The 19,112-nt window shown below is 39.3% G+C and overlaps 1 long non-coding RNA gene across 1 annotated transcript; it reads right to left on the bottom strand.

The window, feature by feature from the left end:
* Positions 1-20: 20 nt before the first annotated feature.
* Positions 21-11,410, bottom strand: LOC148211845 (uncharacterized). The gene is made up of 3 exons (XR_015790149.1): positions 10,899-11,410; positions 10,773-10,810; positions 21-421 (listed from the first exon to the last, which is right to left on the bottom strand). It is a non-coding gene; the product is annotated as an uncharacterized LOC148211845 (long non-coding RNA).
* Between the last annotated feature and the right edge of the window lie 7,702 nt (positions 11,411-19,112).

The following is a 19,112-nucleotide window of genomic DNA, read 5'->3' as shown; positions in this document are numbered from 1 at the left end:
TGAATTTCCACAGTACACTTGGTGTAACTTTACCCAACTACATGCACCGACCCTCCCTTAAACACACAATGAAAGCCAACATGGTCTAAAAAGTTCAAAAGTTCTCCAATAATCAAAGAAGTCAACTCGCCCTCCGTGGGCTAACAAAACCTAAAATCCTATTTATTTCATAGCCAATACTCGTAAATTACTAAATAATTAAAAAAAATCGATTCAAAAGCAATAAAATGTCAAGACACATCGGACCACGCCACCAAGGCCACACCTAAACATCGCTCTACTAGAATGTCCAAAACAAAAGGAAAACTTCTATTATCCTGACAGTATAAGGAGAAATAACAATAAAAAAATGTAGCCTAATGGTCCTTCCTCAGTCGAGCCCTCTCCACGTCACCACCATTGTCATAACTCGGATCCTTACCTGAAACCAATAATTACAGAGGGGGTGAGTATATAAAATACTCCGTAAGTAACCCTCACTAACTATACAGCACCAGCATACTATCACATGATATTCAAAACGACATATTGACTGGAATTTCAAGAAATCAACAAGTGGTAAATGTTGGCAACATACAACGAGCGTTAAACTATCACAACCCACATCTTTTAGCCCGTAGGTGTTTGACTATTCTCAAACACCTTCTAACTTCGTCACCCCATTTCGCTTAGTATCGAATCTTTGACCTTTGTACCCAAGGTCCCAATACTCATTTACATAACTTAGCGTTCGATCCTTGACTTTGTATCCAAGGCTTCGACGCTCATCTTCACGTATCGATCTCCGACCTTTGTACCCAGAGTCTCGAAACCCATTCTAACCAAGTTGGCGTGTCGACCCCCGACCTTTGTACCCGAAACCCGACACCCAACTAGTAGTGGTGATCCAATGATTTGTTTCTTCATGCCGACCCCCGACCTTTGTACCCGGGGCCTCGACATTCATGCATACTAAGACTGGCGTATCGACCTCAAACCTTTGTACCTGGAGCCTCGACACCCAGTAGTACCATATCAGTCCTCGACCTTTGCACCCGGGGCCCTGACACTCGCGGTGTCTTCATTCATAACTTCCACTCCACCCCTCGTCTCCAACCAAGATTTCCTGTACTAGCCTCCTAATTACACTTTTTACAATGTCATAGCACAACCCATTGTTGTCCTGCATGATTTTAACGCATAAAGATCGCATAACACAACATTTAACAAACCTTTAACGCATAAAGATCGCATAACACAACATTTAACAAACCAGCAGCATGCTCACATCATACAGAAACACACACATAATGGCTCTTGTAAGATAAATAGCAACATTCGCAGACACTTTCAACATGCTTTACAAAAAGTGATAAGAATAGATACAACTCGCATAGTCTTTAAACATACCCTTTCAACAGGTAATTATAATACACATCTAACAAAAGAAAACTAAACAATTTCATCTAACCTACTCCAACAATGTAACGCTAGCACGAATGGCCAATTTCAGAGCATTCATTAAATCATTCCAAACTAACACATCTAGTAATCATAACGACATGGAATATACATTTTAGATAACCCAATAACCAAAAGACATTTTCAACAATTCATAAACGCACACACCCGCCCCTATTACTACTTACATATTACCACGCTTCTAGTCCTTGCGTGTTTTCAACACCTATACCATAAACACAAGAAGAACAGCAAGTTATTTCCAATTTTCACCCATGGAGAAAACATTCCAAGGAGGTTTCAAAAATCCGTTACCACGAGATCGACTACGTTTAGGTGTAAATGACTTAGATCTGTTTCGGATAGGCGTGGGTAGCGTAAATTGGGCCTTGAACGGAAGTGGGTAATCGTCAAACACAAAGAATCTAAGCTGTTTGCGTTTTTACAGTAGGAAAAGTCGCTCGAAAACCACCCCGACGCTGCTGGCAGCTACCCAAGGAGCACGGTGTTGGGTGTGTTGCCCTAAACTCGTAGTTTGTATTTTGTAAAAACAAATGTCTATTTAATAAATTTTTATTCAATAAATTTGTTGTTGAATCATAGCTTTGCATTGTCCAAAATCCAATAAACTAAACATCCAAAGTTATTTTTGATGTAATCGGGACAGTATGTATACTGGGTATATAGTTGATATACGGGGCATATATATTTGATATACCCCTGATATATGAATGGATAATATCCCGTGAATAACCTAAAGGGTCTATAGTATATGGATAAGGCTAGGTACCTTATCCTGGCAACACTATGGATACGGCCCACTCTGTAAAGGTTACAGACGACTCGATCCAGGTCGTTCGTGTGGAGACATGCGAGTGAGGGGTATCCTGTACAATGAGTTTGTATAAGACCGGACCGCGAAATAGGCAATCTTTAGGTGTAACACCGTTAACTAATAAATTGCTATTTCTTAGGATGACCAGGCAGCTCATTCTCAATCCTGAGTGAGTTATGGACTCCTGCCCGTGAGGGCTCGTCCTTTGATCTGTATGGGTGAGCGTGGCTCGAGTCGCCGACTCAATATTCCTACCATTTTGGGGATGAGACCGAGTGGGGAGCTGGGAACATAACTTTACAAGATGGAATTCACTCCTCCCCGACTTTAGGGGAGTAGATGAATGTTCCCTTAAATGCTGACTCTGGGACTTGAACAAGGGGCCCCACCCTCTCATTGGCCGAGAGGGACTTCCGAGTATTGGTTGGACCATAACCGGGTTGTTCATTAGAGGAGCAGTGATGTTTAAGGAGTAAGATGTAACTTAGGGGTAAAACGGTAATTTGACCTAACTTGAGTTACGAACACTCGTGAAGGATTGACTCGTCATTAGTGGTCGTATATCCATGGACACGAAAACATTCTACAGTGAGAAGAGTGCAACTGCGGGTCTTTAGTGGAATGACTCGTAGTTAACGAATCTAGATTAACTCGGTCAATAAGTTTGACCGATTAATCTTGCATCGTTGGAGCTTCGGATCTGTAGGTCCATTAGGTCCCCTTGCTAGCTCATAACGGGTAAAACGAGGATCAAATTTTTTGGAAGAATTTGAATTGTTCAAATTACTTAAGGGATTATATGTATATTTATACATTATAATATATATAGTTAATTGTAAATTAAAACTATATATTATGAGAGATATTATTTGAATGAGATTCAAATAAAATTAATATGAATGAGATTCATATTAAAACTATAGGTTAAAAATAATGTGCATAAGATGTACATTAAAACTATAGGTTATATGAGAGAAATGTTTTAGAATATGATTCTAATTTTATAATAAATAATTAAGTGTTAATTATTTATGTATATATATATTTATTAATTATTAATTGGATTAATAATTAATTAATTTGGTTAATTAATTATATATATATATTATAATTATTATTATATATATTATATATATATATTAATATTAATAATAATATTAATATTATTAATATTAAACTCCCCTGCAAAATTGTAGGGGAGTGGGAGGTTTTGTGACGTGGGGAGTTATCCCACGTCACCCTTCTTCTTCTTCAAGAGTTGGGGAATGAAAAAAACACAGAAGGTCACAGAATAGAAAAACTCCCAGAATTGCTCTAAAAATTCTCTCAATCTCTCCCTCTCTTCTATCAACGTGCTACCACAAGCACGATCCCGAGACCCAAGAGGATAGCGAGGAAGATCCGGTGGTGGTGTTCGAGGGGAAGTTACTGAAGAAACGTTCTTCAAAGGTTTGTATTTCCTCTGTAAAATTCGATTTTGTATCCCGAAAATCAGCAACGAAAGTCCGCTTCCGCTCCGGGATTCCCATCCCTTCACACGGGCCACCAATACTATGTGCTAAGAGTCGTGGGTCACCGCTAATCAACCCAAACTTTGTCGACAGCCACCGGAAACGCCCAGAAAAAACCCAGCCGCCACAAACGTCGAGCACATGCTGCCGGTACGCCCGTGTCGCTGAACTGCTGCTCGCCGGAGTGTGTTGTCGGAGAACGGAAGCGTGGCACTACTGCTGCCGAAGTTGGTCGTCGGAAGGCAGGGTCGCAGCGTCGATGGAGGCTCGTCACCGATGAGAGGAAGAGGAAAACGTGGGGGAATGAGGACTTGCGTGAAGGAGTAAAAGAAAAATTTAGGTTTTGGCTTTCCCCCCTCTTTTTCTTTTGTTTCTCTTTTGTTTGGATTTGAAACAAAAAGGCCCAAATTCTAAATTCTAACGCACGACCCAAAGGTTTAAAGAACTAGAACTCCCATATGTTGTAATTATAAATCATTTTGACTCCTCAATGATCCAAAGTAAAATATAGTATGAATAAAACAAATTAAAATAAGTTACGCCGATATAAATTTAAATAATTTGGGGTAGAACCTCGATAGTCCAGATTAAATCTAACCTGAGTAACGCGGGGCGTTACAGACTTCCCCCCTTCAAAAACTTTTGTCCTTGAAAGTTCGCTGGGAAAACAACTCGGGTACTTGGCTTTCATCTCATCCTCCCTTTCCCAAGTAGCTTCTTCAACCTGGTGGTTCCTCCATAGAACCTCCACTAAGTCAATTGCTCGATTCCTCAACGTCTTGGTTTCCCTTGCCAAAATCTCAACAGGTATCTCTTCGTAGCACAAAGCTTTATCCAACTGCAATGGTTTGAGATTCAAAACGTGGGAAGGGTCATGGACATACTTCCTCAACATGGACACATGAAACACGTTATGCACTATAGCCAACGATGGAGGTAAGGCTAATCTATAAGGTACTGGACCGATGCGTTCCAAAACTTCGAAAGGTCCAATATACCTTAGGCTAAGTTTTCCCTTCCTATCAAAACGTAGGACCCCTTTCACCGGTGCCACACAGAGAAAAACTTGGTCGCTGACGCAAAATTCCAACTCCTTACGTCGATTATCCGCATAACTTTTATGTCGACTTTGAGCAGTTTTCATTCTCGCCCTGATCCTTTGGATGACCTCATTAGTCATTTGCACCAATTCTAGTCCCAACAGTAACCTTTCACCAACCTCATCCCAATGAACTGAGGACCTACACTACATCCCATACAAAGCTTCATACGACGCCATACCAATGGTTGCTTGAAAAATGTTGTTGTCAGCAAACTCCATTAAGTACAGGTGTTTATCCCACCCACCACCGAAGTCCATTATGCAAGCCTTCAACATATCTTCCAGAATATGATTCAAACGTTCAGTCTGGCCGTCGGTTTGAGGATGAAACGTCGTACTAAAATCAAGTTGAGTTCCAAGTGTCTTGTGAAAACTACGCCAAAAAGTTGACGTGAATCGAGGGTCCCGATCTGAGACTATGGACACAGGTATGCCGTGAAGTCTAACTATCTCCTGCAAGTATAGTTCTACCCACTTCTCCACTAAGTACGTGGCCTTGCCAGAAATGAAATGAGCCGACTTTGTCAAACGATCCACAATAACCCAAATCACTGTGTACCCTTTGTCTGTTCTTGGTAACCCTGTGATGAAATCCATTGCCACGTCGTCCCATTTCCAAATAGGTATGCTTAAGGGTTGCAGCAACCCGGCAGGTCTCTGCCTCGAGGCCTTCACCTGTTGACACGTCAGGCACTTACTAACAAACTGGGCAATTTCTCGCTTCATGTTGTGCCACCAATAATGCTTCTTGAGATCCTTGTACATCTTTGTACTCCCAAGGTGAGTTGAGAATGGGGTGTTATGAGCCTCTGCTAGCAAATCCTGCCTCAAAGGAAAATGTTCTGGTACGCACATCCTACCTCGATAGAGCAAAGCCGCATCACCAGAAAGAGAGAAATCTCATTGACCCACCATATTGAAACCTTTTGTTAAGCTGGGATCCTCCTTTTGGGCAGCAATGATTCGTCGTCTTAAGGTGGGTTCCACCGAAAGTCGAGCTAACATAGCCGCGACATCTTCCACTACCAATTCCACCTCGGAACGGTCCAACTCTGCTAGTACTGGACTATTTGATGCTGCCAAGGATGCTGCACTCGTCGCCTTTCTACTAAGGGCATCGGCCACTACGTTCGCCTTACCCGGATGGTAATTGATCTCACAATCATAGTCCTTTACCAATTCTAACCACCTCCTTTGCCTTAGATTAAGCTCCTTTTGAGTGAAAAAGTATTTCAAACTTTTATGATATGTGAATATCTTAATTGTCTCCCCATACAAATAATGCCTTCATATCTTCAAGGCAAACACTACCACTGCAAGTTCTAAATCATGGATGGGGTAATTGAGCTCGTGCACCTTTAGCTGTCGCGAGGCATATGCAATAACCTTCCCATACTGCATCAACATGCCACCCAAACCTTACTGTACACCACTAGACCCCCTGTCCCATCCGGTACGATCAACACAGGGGTCGTGACCAGTCGTTCCTTCCAATGCTTGGAAACTTTTCTCGCATTCGTCGCCCCAAGCGAAAACAACATTCTTACAAGTCAACTGAGTCAATGGCGCAGCCAAACGGGAAAAGTCTTAGACAAACCTTCTGTAGTAACCAGCTATCCGAGGAAACTACGGATTTTTGTCACCGTGCTGGGCCTCGGCCAACTGCTATATGCTTCTACTTTAGCTGGATCCACCTCAATGCCCTCCTTGGTGATTATGTGACCAAGGAAGGCCACCTTGTCCAACTAAAACTCGCACTTTAAGAACTTAGCATACAAATTGTTTTCTCTCAAAGCGGTCAGGACTTGCACTGGGTGCCCTTCTTGCTGTTCTACAGTCTTGGAGTAAATCAAAATGTCGTCAATGAACACAATCACAAACACATCCAAGAAATTTCTAAAGACTCGATTCATAAGGTCCATGAATGCCGCGAGGGCGTTGGTGAGTCTAAAAGACATCACCGTAAACTCGTAGTGTCTGTACGTAGTCCTGAAGGTTGTCTTAGGTATGTCAACCTCCTTAATTCTCAGCTGATGATATCCTGAACGCAAGTCTATCTTCGAGAACACCGTTGCCTCTTTCAGTTGATCAAACAGGTCCTGGATACGAGGGAGAGGGTACTTGTTCTTTATCATCACCTTATTTAGCTCTCGGTAATCGATACAAAGCCGCATCAATCCATCCTTCTTCTTCACGAAAAGTACCGGTGCACCCCAAGGGGATACGCTTGGGCGAATGAAGCCCTTGTCTAGTAGTTCTTCTAGATGTACCTTAAGCTCTTTTAGTTCGACTGGAGCCATTCGGTAGGGTGCTTTCAAGATGGATGCTGTCCCAAGCAGCAAGTTAATACAAAAATCTAACTCACAAACTGGGGGTAGCCTAGGGAGGTCCTCAAGGAACACATCAGGGAACTCCTTGACTACGTGGATGGAGTCGACATTGGGAGAAACCTTATTGGTGTCAACGACACTCACCAAATAACCCTAAGCACCATGCTGCAAAAGATGTCGAGCCTTTAGTGCTGAAACTACCCTTGGAACCCCACCATAACACCTTTGAACGTAAAGCTCCAGCCGGAGGGTAGTTAGAAGGAGACTTCCTTCTTCGAGCAATTAATGCTAGCTTGGTTAGCAGCTAGCCAATCCATGCCTAATATGACATCAAAATCTCGCATGTCGAGTAGGATTAATCTAGCCTCAAAGGTCTAATCATCAAAAGATAGCTTCCCTGCTTTCACCGCTTGGCTAGTGACCAATACTGAACCCGATGGTGTGGACACCGATAGCAAGAAGCCCAATGGTTCTGGCTCTAGATTCTCTTGTCGAACTAACGCATTGGAAATAAAGGTGTGACTTGAACTCGAATCAAACAACGTATAAGCAGGTACACTAAGAACTAGAACAGTACCTGAAAAGAGATACAAGGATAAATGCATAAATCCATAACGCATAACCCAAGAACTCAAAACATAACAGAAATACCTGTTACCACAGCCTCGACATTGTCTGCTTTCTCATAGGTAATTGTAAAAACTCGAGCCTTCTGGTTACCCTCATGAGTCAGCACTGTTGAGGAGGCCTTCTAACCCAACCTTTGTGCGTTCGAGCCTGTCATAGGGCAATCCCTTGCTATATGTCCCTCTTTCCCACATCTGTAGCAGACTCTATTAGCGGACCAACATTGCCCGGAATGTCTCTTCCTACAGGAGGGATACAACGGAAGGGTGCCCTGCTGTTGAGATGCTCGTAGGTGGTTGGTCACTGAAGATCAATTGGTCCCCTGATTCCCTTGCACAGACCTTTAACAAACCTTTTTATATTTTTTTCCTCAGTGGGAATTAAGTTTAAGGCAAAATGGGAGAGCTCTGTAAACTTCTTTTCATATTGGGCCACCATGAACGTACCTTGAGTGAGATAAAGAAATTCTGCTTCCTTGGCATCATTCTCGGTCTCTGGAAAATAATAATCATACAGCAAGTCCTTGAACCTCGCCCAGGTGATAGGTACATTGGCATGGTCTTCTGCAGTTGCTACCGAATCCCACCAATTCAGAGCTTCGCCTCTCAACATAAAAACTGCACCTTTAACCTTGAATGGGTCGTTACAACCTAGGTACGAGTACAGAGCTTCTAACTCCTTAACCCACTCCCCTGCTGCAGTGGTTTTCTCGCTTCCTCCGTCAAAAGTAGGGGGCCCAAAACGCTTGAAATCCTTGATGAACTAGGCCTCCTTTTGAGGAGTTTGAACATCCCGGGTTTGCCGGACTTGTGTACCACCAATCCCAGCTGTGTACTAATTAGTGCCTGTAATGCCTCCGCAAGCAAGGCCACCTCGGGGTTCACTTGGGGACTTCCAGGGGAACTGGAGGATCCATTCTTTCCTGTGCTGCTACTGGAAGGATCGGACAAACTACTCCTCCTTGAGAACCCGCCGAAGGAGTCGGTGGGTTTACCACATTTTCGCCTTCGGGAGCTGGGTTAACGTTTGCACGAATTCTCATACTACGACAAGGCGGCATCGCTTGGAATGGGAAGGCACCAAAACCACAAAAAAAATGTTAACACTTAAATCTAAATATAGTCCCAAGTGAACGGTAGTCTAACAGTTCCACAGGACGCAACGTCAATATAAAACATTCAACTAACATTAGGGAGCAAATCCATGCCTAACTAGCAAGGCCCAACAATACATTATGGTGTTCAAGTATATAGACAAGTCAACACGAGGGACATACAATTTCGGAAACCAAGTCATGAAGGAGGAAAGCGTACCTGGTGGTGACGAGAAAGCTGATGTAGGACCACTATCACTAACAACCTAATTACTAGGTTAGTCTATAGGAACAACTCCGCTCTGATACCAACTGTAACGCCCTTGAATTTCCACAGTACACTCGGTGTAACTTTATCCAACTACATGCACCGACCCTCCCCTTAACACACAATGAAAGCCAACATGGTCTAAAAAGTTCAAAAGTTCTCCAATAATCAAATAAGTCAACTCGCCTTCCGTGGGCTAACAAAACATAAAATCCTGTTTATTCCATAGCCAATACTCGTAAATTACTAAATAATTAAAAAAAAAAACAGCGACTCAAAAGCAATAAAATGTCCAGAGACATCGGACCACGCCACCAAGGCCACACCTAAACATCGCTCTACTAGAATGTCCAAAACAAAAGGAAAACTTCCACTATCCTGATAGTATAAGGAGAAATAACAATAAAAAAAAAATGCAGCCTAATGGTCCTTCCACAGTCGAACCCTCTCCACTTCACCACCATGGTCAAAACTCGGATCCTTACCTGAAAACAATAATTTTAGGGTGGGGGTTGAGTATATAAAAAGTAACCCTCACTAACTACACAGCACCAACATACTATCACATGATATTCAAAACGACATATTGACTTGAATTTCAAGAAATCAACAAGTGGTAAAGGTTGGCAACATACAACGAGCGTTAAACTATCACAACCCACATCTCTTAGCCCGTAGGTGTTTGACTATTCTCAAACACCTTCTAACTTCGTCACCACATTTCGCTTAGTATCGAATCCTTGACCTTTGTACCCAAGGTCCCGATACTCATTTACATAACTTGGCGTTCGACCCTTGACCTTTGTACCCAAGGCTTCGACGCTCATCTTCACTAATCGATCTCCGACCTTTATACCCGGAACCCAACACCCAACTAGAGTGCTGATCCAATGATTTGTTTCTTCATGCCGACCCCCGACCTTTGTACTCGGGGCCTCAACATTCGTCCATACTAAGACTGGTGTATTGACCCCCAACCTTGGTACCTGGAGCCTCGACACCCAGTAGTACCATATCAGTCCCCGACCTTTGCACCCGGGGCCCTGACACTCTCGGTGTCTTCACCCACGTCTCCAACCGAGATTTCCAGTACTAGCCTCCTAATTACACTTTTTACAATGTCCTAGCACAACCCATTGTCCTGCATGATTTTAACGCATAAAGATCGCATAACACAACATTTAACAAACCAGCAGCATGCTCACATCATAGGGAAACACACACCTAATGGCTCTTGTAAGATAAATAGCAACATTCTCAGACATTTTCAACATGCTTTACACAAAGTGATAAGAATAGATACAACTCGCACAGCCTTGAAACAGACCCTTTCAACAGGTAACTATAATACACATCTGACAAAAGAAAACTAAACAATTTCATCCAACCTACTCCAACAACGTAACGCTAGCACGAATGACCAATTTGAGAGCATTCATTCAATCATTCCTAACTAACACATCTAGTAATCATAACAATGTGAAATATGCATTTTAGATAACCCAATAACCAAAACACATTTTGAACAGTTTATAAACGCACACACCCGCCCCTATTACTACTTACACACTACCACGCTCCTAGTCCTTGCATGTTTTCAACACCTATACCATAAAACAAGAAGAACAACAAGTTATTTCTAATTTTCAGCCATGGGAAAAACATTCCAAGGGGGTTTCGAAAGTCCATTACCACGAGATCGACTTTGTTTATGTGTAAATGACTTAGATCTGTTTCGGATAGGCGTGGGTAGCGTAAATTGGGCCTTGAACGGAAGTGGATAGTCGTCGAACGCAGAGAATCTAAGCTATTTGCATTTTTACAACAGAAAAAGTCGCTCGAAAACCACTTCGACGCTGCTGGCCGCTACCCAAGGAGCACGGGCCACCAATACTATGTGCTAAGAGTCGTGGGTCACCGCTAATCAACCCAAACTTTGTCGATAGCCACCGGAAACGCCCAGAAAAACCCAGCCACCACGAACGTCGAGCACATGCTGCCAGTTCGTCCGCGTTGCCAAACTGCTGCTCGCTCGAGTGCGTCGTCGGGGAACAGAGGCGCAGTGCTGCTGCTGTCAGGGTGGGTCGTCGGAAGGCGGGGTCGCGGCATTGATGGAGGCTCGTCACCAACGAGAGGAAGAGGAAAAATGTGGGGGAGGGAGGGACTTGCTTGAACGATGACGGAAAAGAAAAATTTAGGTTTTGGCATTTCCCCTTCTTTTTCTTTTATTTCTCTTTTGTTTGGATTTGAAACAAAAAGGCCCAAATTCTAAATTGTCCAAAGGTTTAAAGAATTAGAATTCCTATATGTTTTAATTATAAACCATTTTGACTCCAATGATCCAAAGTAAAATATACTAAGAATAAAACAAATTAAAATAAGTTATGCCGATATAAATTTAAATAATTTGGGGTTGAACCTTGAAAGTCCATATTAAATCTAACCTGAGTAACGCGGGGCGTTATTGCTGCTTTTGGATCCCATTTTACCCTTGAAATTGTTACCTTAGATTTGTAGGAGAGGTATAAAAGCTTAAAAGAAAGGTTGCCTCCATTGATTTTTCATCGATCCTAAAGTAAGACAAGACACAAAGGAGATAAGATTCTCACCTTAGAGGAAAAACCCAAAGAAGAAGGGTAGTTGCAGTGAAGATTTTACTGATTTTCTCTTCTTCTTTTATACTCTCTATTGCATGAGTTTTGTATTTTCTTCTCCATTCCTCTTTGTTTAGGAAAATTTATTAAGGATGTGCAAGAATATTTTGATAGCCACATTTATTTGGCACGATTTGTTCTTGGGAATGTGTTAAATTTACAGGATGTTCTAAAAATGCCCTCACGAATTTATAAATTCATTTAATATAATTGATTTATTTGAATTAATTTAATATTTTGTTTTTTTATATGTTGTTTTGTAGAACAAATTAATTCCTAGTAATTCAATATATATTTCATTTTCAACTTTAATATTTTTCCAAAAAGACAATCATATAATTGGTATTATCTTGGGTAAATTTTATTTATCTTACCATCATATTATATTTTTTTAAGAGGAAATATATCACAGATATATTGGTCGTAAAAAAAATTGGTGCTTTAAAATTATATATTTATGATAATAAATATTATTAATAATATAATTCCTTCAAAATATTAAAAATAAATCGAGATATTATATAATTTAATTACAGTTTATTTTATATGTAAATGTAATGTACAAATATACTTAATTGCATAAAATTGCTTATTAGACAATGAGTCCATTAATTTATTTAAATTATAAATTTAAAAATAAAATAAAAATGTTTTGGGGAAAAATAAAGAAAATTGATGAAAGAAAATATATGGAAAAAAATGAAGGAGAAAAATATAAAGAGCGGATGCCCTCAACACGGGAATCTTGGATACCCACATTTCAAAAGGGCATAAAAAACTCGTTAGATACCTCGTGTACATGCATCCTAAGATACCTGGACATCTTGAGATGCTTGGGTATCATACATTTCCCACAAAACAAATGTGGGAATCCAGATGCCCCTCCAATTGGAATCTTGGATTCCCACGAAACAAACGGCCCCTAAGAGGGTTGTGAACCAATACTGTGAACACTGATTTTTTGGTTTATGAAGTTGTTTCTACTTAGTTAAAAGCTTGCTTTACATTTTCATGTTCAATGTGCTTAATCACCATGTTGAATGACCTCTTTATTAGCTTTCGGGAGACTGTAATAGAGAAAGTGACTTTAAGTTGTATTAGATCTATCTTTGAGTATAAAGTGTGGGTATGTAGGAATAATTTGGCTAAAAACTGTTCTAATATATTGTTGGTCCAAATGGGGTTTTGGAGTAGAGTTAAAATCTAGGTAATTTGGGAAGATGTAGTATTTGTTTGGTCAGTAGTTTTAGCAACCTTGTTGCTGGAGCATAAGTTAGTAACATCACAGTAACAGGAACACAACCCCTTCCCATTGTTTACATTTAAGTCTTCGTGTTTGATCACATGCTATAAGCTAGTTGGTATTTTGCAAGGTTTAAATTGACGATAATGTTATGAAATTTCAAATAAAAGTGAAAATGACATTATTATAAGCATTGAGAGAAAAAAGTGTAACTTTTATAAGTGCCTTTTCATTACATTATGCTAACTTTGTGAAATTGTAAATTGCTTTTTAGTACAACAACATGTGGGGGTGGGGGTTTGAATACACAACATTTTGGTCAGAGATACATACCTTAATCAGTTGAGCTAGGTTGGGGTTATCTAAAATTTCAAACTTTCTACTTTATTTGAACATGCATATTTTATTGAAAATTTGCCATAGGTAGCAAAAGGTTTACCCATCTTTTCAAAAACGCCAACACCCTTTGGATTTTGTAACTATGGCAAAATATTTGAATTTGAATTTTTGAAATTTTTATAATTCCAATTCTACCCTTCATCAGCACATACATATCACAGGTATAATAGAGGTGTATTAGAATCAAATAATCATAACAGAAGTATATATCAGACATATATCAGTGGTATATAAACAGTATATCAGTACACATATATCATAGTCATATCATTATCAACATGGTAGATAAAATGCAAATTAATAAGGTAGATCAGCACATAGAAATAACATGTAGATAAAATGCAAATTAATAAGGTAGATCAGCACATAGAAATAACATGTATATCAGAATCAGAGAATCAAATCAGAAGTATATCAATAACATATATCAGACATATATGAGTGGTATATAACAGAAAAACAGCAATATATCAAGCATGGGGAGGGAATTTCAAATTTGAAAATTACTGAATCACTCATGTTCTAATCAATAAGGGGAGGAAACACATGATATTATCAATAAATTGACAAACATAAGATTTAATATGTAACGACCCGACTTTTTCGGACTTAGACTAACTAGGGACGTTAATACATGCATGCTTTCAAAGGTTTTAAATTTTTTAAAAAATGGTAACACATAGGAACGTCAAAGAGAAAATCTCATAACTACAAAATCGTTAGAAACCTTTATTTGGGATCCCATAAAAAAGAAAACACTATCTCTGAATTTTAAAATAAAACACTTAAACATAATTCAATATGGAATACAAAAACAGAATTATGTTGACGCGGTCCTATGGCACATTCAGCAAACCGCTCGTCACACGCCTCATATATTCTTGCCATTACCTAAAAAAATTAGAATAAGAGTGAGTATTAAAAATATCCAATAAGTAATCCAGCTAACGAGGTCAGATATGCATACACATGCAACATGAACATGTGAGACCTAAATATTTATTCAGTCAAACTCTATTCCTTTTTCCTTTCCTTTTGATCAAGTGAGCAATTAACCTAATCTCACACAGATGATACCAACTCCGTTATGGTAGATAGGTGGGTTTCCCCAGTCAGCAGAATCAAGTCTCACCTACCTAGGTCTTTAATTTCAGTCTAGTCTGTGCATTACAGTAGGGTAGTTGCCACAAAAATATATATAAAAAAACATTCTCACATTCAAGATCATGCATGAGGTCTTATAATTAAACATTTTGTAATGCAGCACAATAATTTCACATAACATTCAATTCACAAACAACAATCATCATATAGTCATTCAAAACATCATATAAAAATTCCAACCTAGCCCTAAGGCATTCCGAAAGCAGAGCCACTTACCTCAACAACAAAATCAAAATAAAATATTTGGCTCAATCTACCCAAGTTCTTGACTCAACCTAGAACAATTTCAAAAAATAAATCAAACAAAATAAAACAAATAAATTTTCTGAATCTTGAACCTTAACTTACAAAGATAAATAGTTCGAGGAGAAAATCAAACCAAAATTGTGTTGTGGCTTATTCTCGAGGAGCAATATTAATTTCTGGCTTCGTGCTTGAGAGGAAGGGAAAAAAACTGAATTGGAAGTAAAAGAATAAGAATAAAGAGGGTGAGTGGCGGCTAACAGAAGAAGAACAAAAAGAAAAAAATTCAGTACGAAAACTTTTGAAGGACAACCCAATTTTAACCTAAAGTCAAAATTGGTTATATAAATTAGTTAATATATATATATATATTTTTTTTGTTTCAGGCGGCCCACCTTTTCTTTATATATATATATATATATATAAATTTTCTTTTCTTTAATTCATTTTCTTTTCTTTAGCCCTTTTAAATTTAACACCTTTAATTAAAACAAAGTTTATCTAATTCGTCAAATTTAAACATAAACTACTAAAATACATATGAAAAAAATATGGGACATTACAATCTACCCACCTTAAAATAACTTCCGTCCTCAAAAGTTGCTAATCTTGAAAAAGTTATGGATACTTAGTCTTCATTTCATCCTCTCGTTCCCAAGTTGCTTCCTCCGCCAAAGAAATTTAACAAGAGATATTTCGTAGTTACGAAGAGTCTTCAATTCTCCCGCAAGAATTTGGCTTGGCTTCTCTTCATAACTAAGTTTCTCACTTAGACACAATGACTTGTAGTCGATGATGTGAGATAGATCTGCCATGTACTTCCGTAGCATGGACACATGAAAGACATTATGGACTGTAGAGAGAGAAGGCGGTAAAGCCAGTTGATAAGCTACAGGGCCAATTCGCTCTTAGACTTCGAGTGGTCCGATAAAGCGTGGACTAAGTGAGAGGGTGAGGCTCTTTGTTCAAGTCCCAGAGTCAGCACTTAAGGGAATACTCATCTACTTACCCTAAAGTCGGGAAGGAGTGAATTCCATCTTGTGCAGTTATATTCCCAACTCTCCACTCGGTCTCGTCCCTAAAATGGTAGGAATATTGAGTCGACGACTAGGGCACTCTCACCCATACAAATCAAAGGATGAGCCCTAACAGGCAGGATTCCATAACTCACTCAAGATTGAGATCGAGTTACCCGGTCATCCTATTGAAATATTAATCTATTAGCTAACGGTGTTATAGCAAAAGATTAATTATTTCGTGGTCCGGTCTTACACAAATTCATTGTATAGGATACCCCCACTCACATGTCTTCACATGAACGACCTGGATCAAGTCATTTGTAACTATTACAAAGTGGGTCGTATCCATAGTGTTACCAGGATAAGGTACCCAACCTTATCCATATACTATAGACCTTTTATGTTACTATTGGAACATTATCCACCTGTATATCGAATATATACTGTATATATATATACGCAATATATCAAATATATATGTTGTATTTAAATATATATTGTATATTAAATATATATATATATGTTATATACTATTCCAATTACATGACATAACCTCGAATGTTAGTTTATTTGATTTAGGTTAATGCAATTCTATCAATAACAACTTTATTGAATGAATATTTGTTTTATGTTTACAAACCATGAGTTTAGGGCATAAAACCCAACAAACTCCCACTTGAACTAAACTATAGTGGGGTGTACAAAAGCTAAAAGTAACAGTATGTTGTACAATAAAGTACAAATACAATAAGCTAGGGCATACACTATACCCTTTACAATTCTCCCACTTGCCTTAGACTATATTGTACATATCTCGTAGGCCTAAATTATCTAGCTTGCCCTCGAACACTTTAGGCATAAGAGCCTTTGTAAACAGATCAGCAATGTTATGCTCCAAAGCGATCTTCCTGATGATCACGTCCCCTCGTTGCACTATTTATCGTATCAAGTGATACTTTCTCTTGATGTGCTTGCCTCTTTTGTGACTTTAGGGTTCTTTAGAATTTGCCACAGCATCACTGTTATCACAATAAAGTGTGATGGGCAAAGTCGTGTTTAGAACAACTTCCAAATCAGTTAAGAACTTTCAGAGCCACACCGCTTCTTTTGCTGCTTCACAAGCGGCAACATATTCATTAAGAGTGAATACTGATCCCGAAGTGAATACTGCTTCACAAGCGCCTCCATTGTGGAATCTGCGATGCATCCTTGTTTGATGTTCCGCCATACTACAACTCCTCCATTATGAGTGAATACTGATCCCGAAGTGGATTTCTTCGAATCCTTATCACTTTGGAAATCAGAGTCAGTGTATCCTGTAAGGATCAAATCCTTAGCGCCATACTCAAGCATATAGTTCCTCGTTCTCCTAAGATACTTAAGGATTCCCTTAACGGTAGTCCAGTGATCATATCCTGGATTGATACCTACTGACAATTCCTACTACATAGCAAATGTCAGGCCTAGTACACAACATGACATACATCAGGCTGCCTACTACTGAAGCATAGGGAATGCGTCTCATATCCTTAACTTCTTGAGGTGTCTTAGGACATTGTTCCTTAGATAGAGAGATGTCATGTCTGAATGGTAATAAACCTTTCTTGGAATTCTGCATTGAATATCTGACAAGCATTTTGTCAATATGAGTTACCTGAGACAAGGCTAGCGTTCTGTCCTTTCGATTCCTTATGATTTGAATCCCCGGAACAAACTGAGCGTCTCCCAAATCTTTATTTGGAATTCAGTTGCTAGCCACTTCTTAATGTCAATTAGGAAACTTACATCATTCCCAATGAGTAGGATATCATCCACATACAACACTAAGAAAGCTACAGTGTTGTTGATGATCTTCTTGTATACACAAGGCTTACCAATATTCTGGCCAAAACTATAAGATTTGATTGCAGTATCAAATCTTATATTCCAAGATCGAGATGTTTGTTTTAATCCATGAATGAATTATTTAAGCTTGCAAACCTTTTGCTCTTGACCTTGTTTAATGAACCTTTCTAGTTGAGACATACAAATACTCCTTTCATGATTGTCATTCAGAATAGCAGTCTTGACATCCATTTGCCAAATTTCATAGTCATAAAATGTGGCAATGGATAGGAGTATTCTTATAGACTTTAACATGGCAACTGGGGAGAAAGTTTCCTCATAGTCCACCCCTTCCCTTTGGGTGTAACCATTTGCCACGAGTCTAGCTTTAAAGATTTGTACCTTTCCTTCGGCATCTCATTTTCTCTTTGTTGGGTGTGTTGCCCTAAACTCGTAGTATGTATTTATGTAAAAACAAATTTATATTTAATAAAGTTTTATTCAAATTATTTTGTTGAATTCATAGCATTGCATTGTCCAAAATCCAATAAATTGAACATCCAAGGTTATTATCATGTAACCGGGACAATATATATATCGGGTATATATTTGATATATCCCTAATATACTAGGTATATATTTGATATACCCCTAATATACTAGGTATATATTTGATATACTCCTGATATACTAGGTATATATTTGATATACCCCTGATATACAAGTGGATAATGTCCCGTGAATAACCTAAAGGGTCTATAATATATGGATAAGGTTGGGTACCTTATCCTAGCAACACTATAGATGCAGCCCACTATGTAAATGTTACAGATGACTCGATCCAAGTCGTTCGTGTGGAGACATGCGAGTGAGGGTATCCTATATAATGAGTTTGTATAAGACCGGACCGCGAAATAGCCAATCTTTAGATGTAACACCGTTGACTCACATATTGCTATTTCATAGGATGACCAGGCAACTCATTCTCAATCCTGAATGAGTTATGGACTCCTGCCTGTGAGGGCTCGTTCTTTGATCTGTATAGGTGAGAGCAGCCCGAGTCGTCGACTCAATATTCCTACCATTTTGGGGACGAGACCGAGTGGGGAGTTGGGAACATAACTTCACAAGATGGAATTCACTCCTCCCCGACTTTAGGGAGTAGATGGGTGTTCTCTTAAATGTTGACTCTAGGACTTGAACAAGGGGCTCCACCCTCACACTGGCCCGAGAGGGACTTCGAGTTATTGGTCGGATCATAACCAGGTTGTTCATTGGAGGAGTAGTGGTGTTTAAGAAGAAAGATGTAACTCAGGGGTAAAACGGTAATTTGACCCAGCTTGAGTTACGAACACTCGTG

This window comes from Momordica charantia (genome assembly GCF_013281855.1).
Source record: "Momordica charantia cultivar OHB3-1 chromosome 4 unlocalized genomic scaffold, Mcharantia_2.0 BLBB01000004.1, whole genome shotgun sequence".
NCBI classification, from domain to species: Eukaryota; Viridiplantae; Streptophyta; class Magnoliopsida; order Cucurbitales; family Cucurbitaceae; genus Momordica; species Momordica charantia.
The sequence above is the reverse complement of the archived record's forward strand: the minus strand, read 5'-3'. Positions and strand labels throughout refer to the sequence as shown.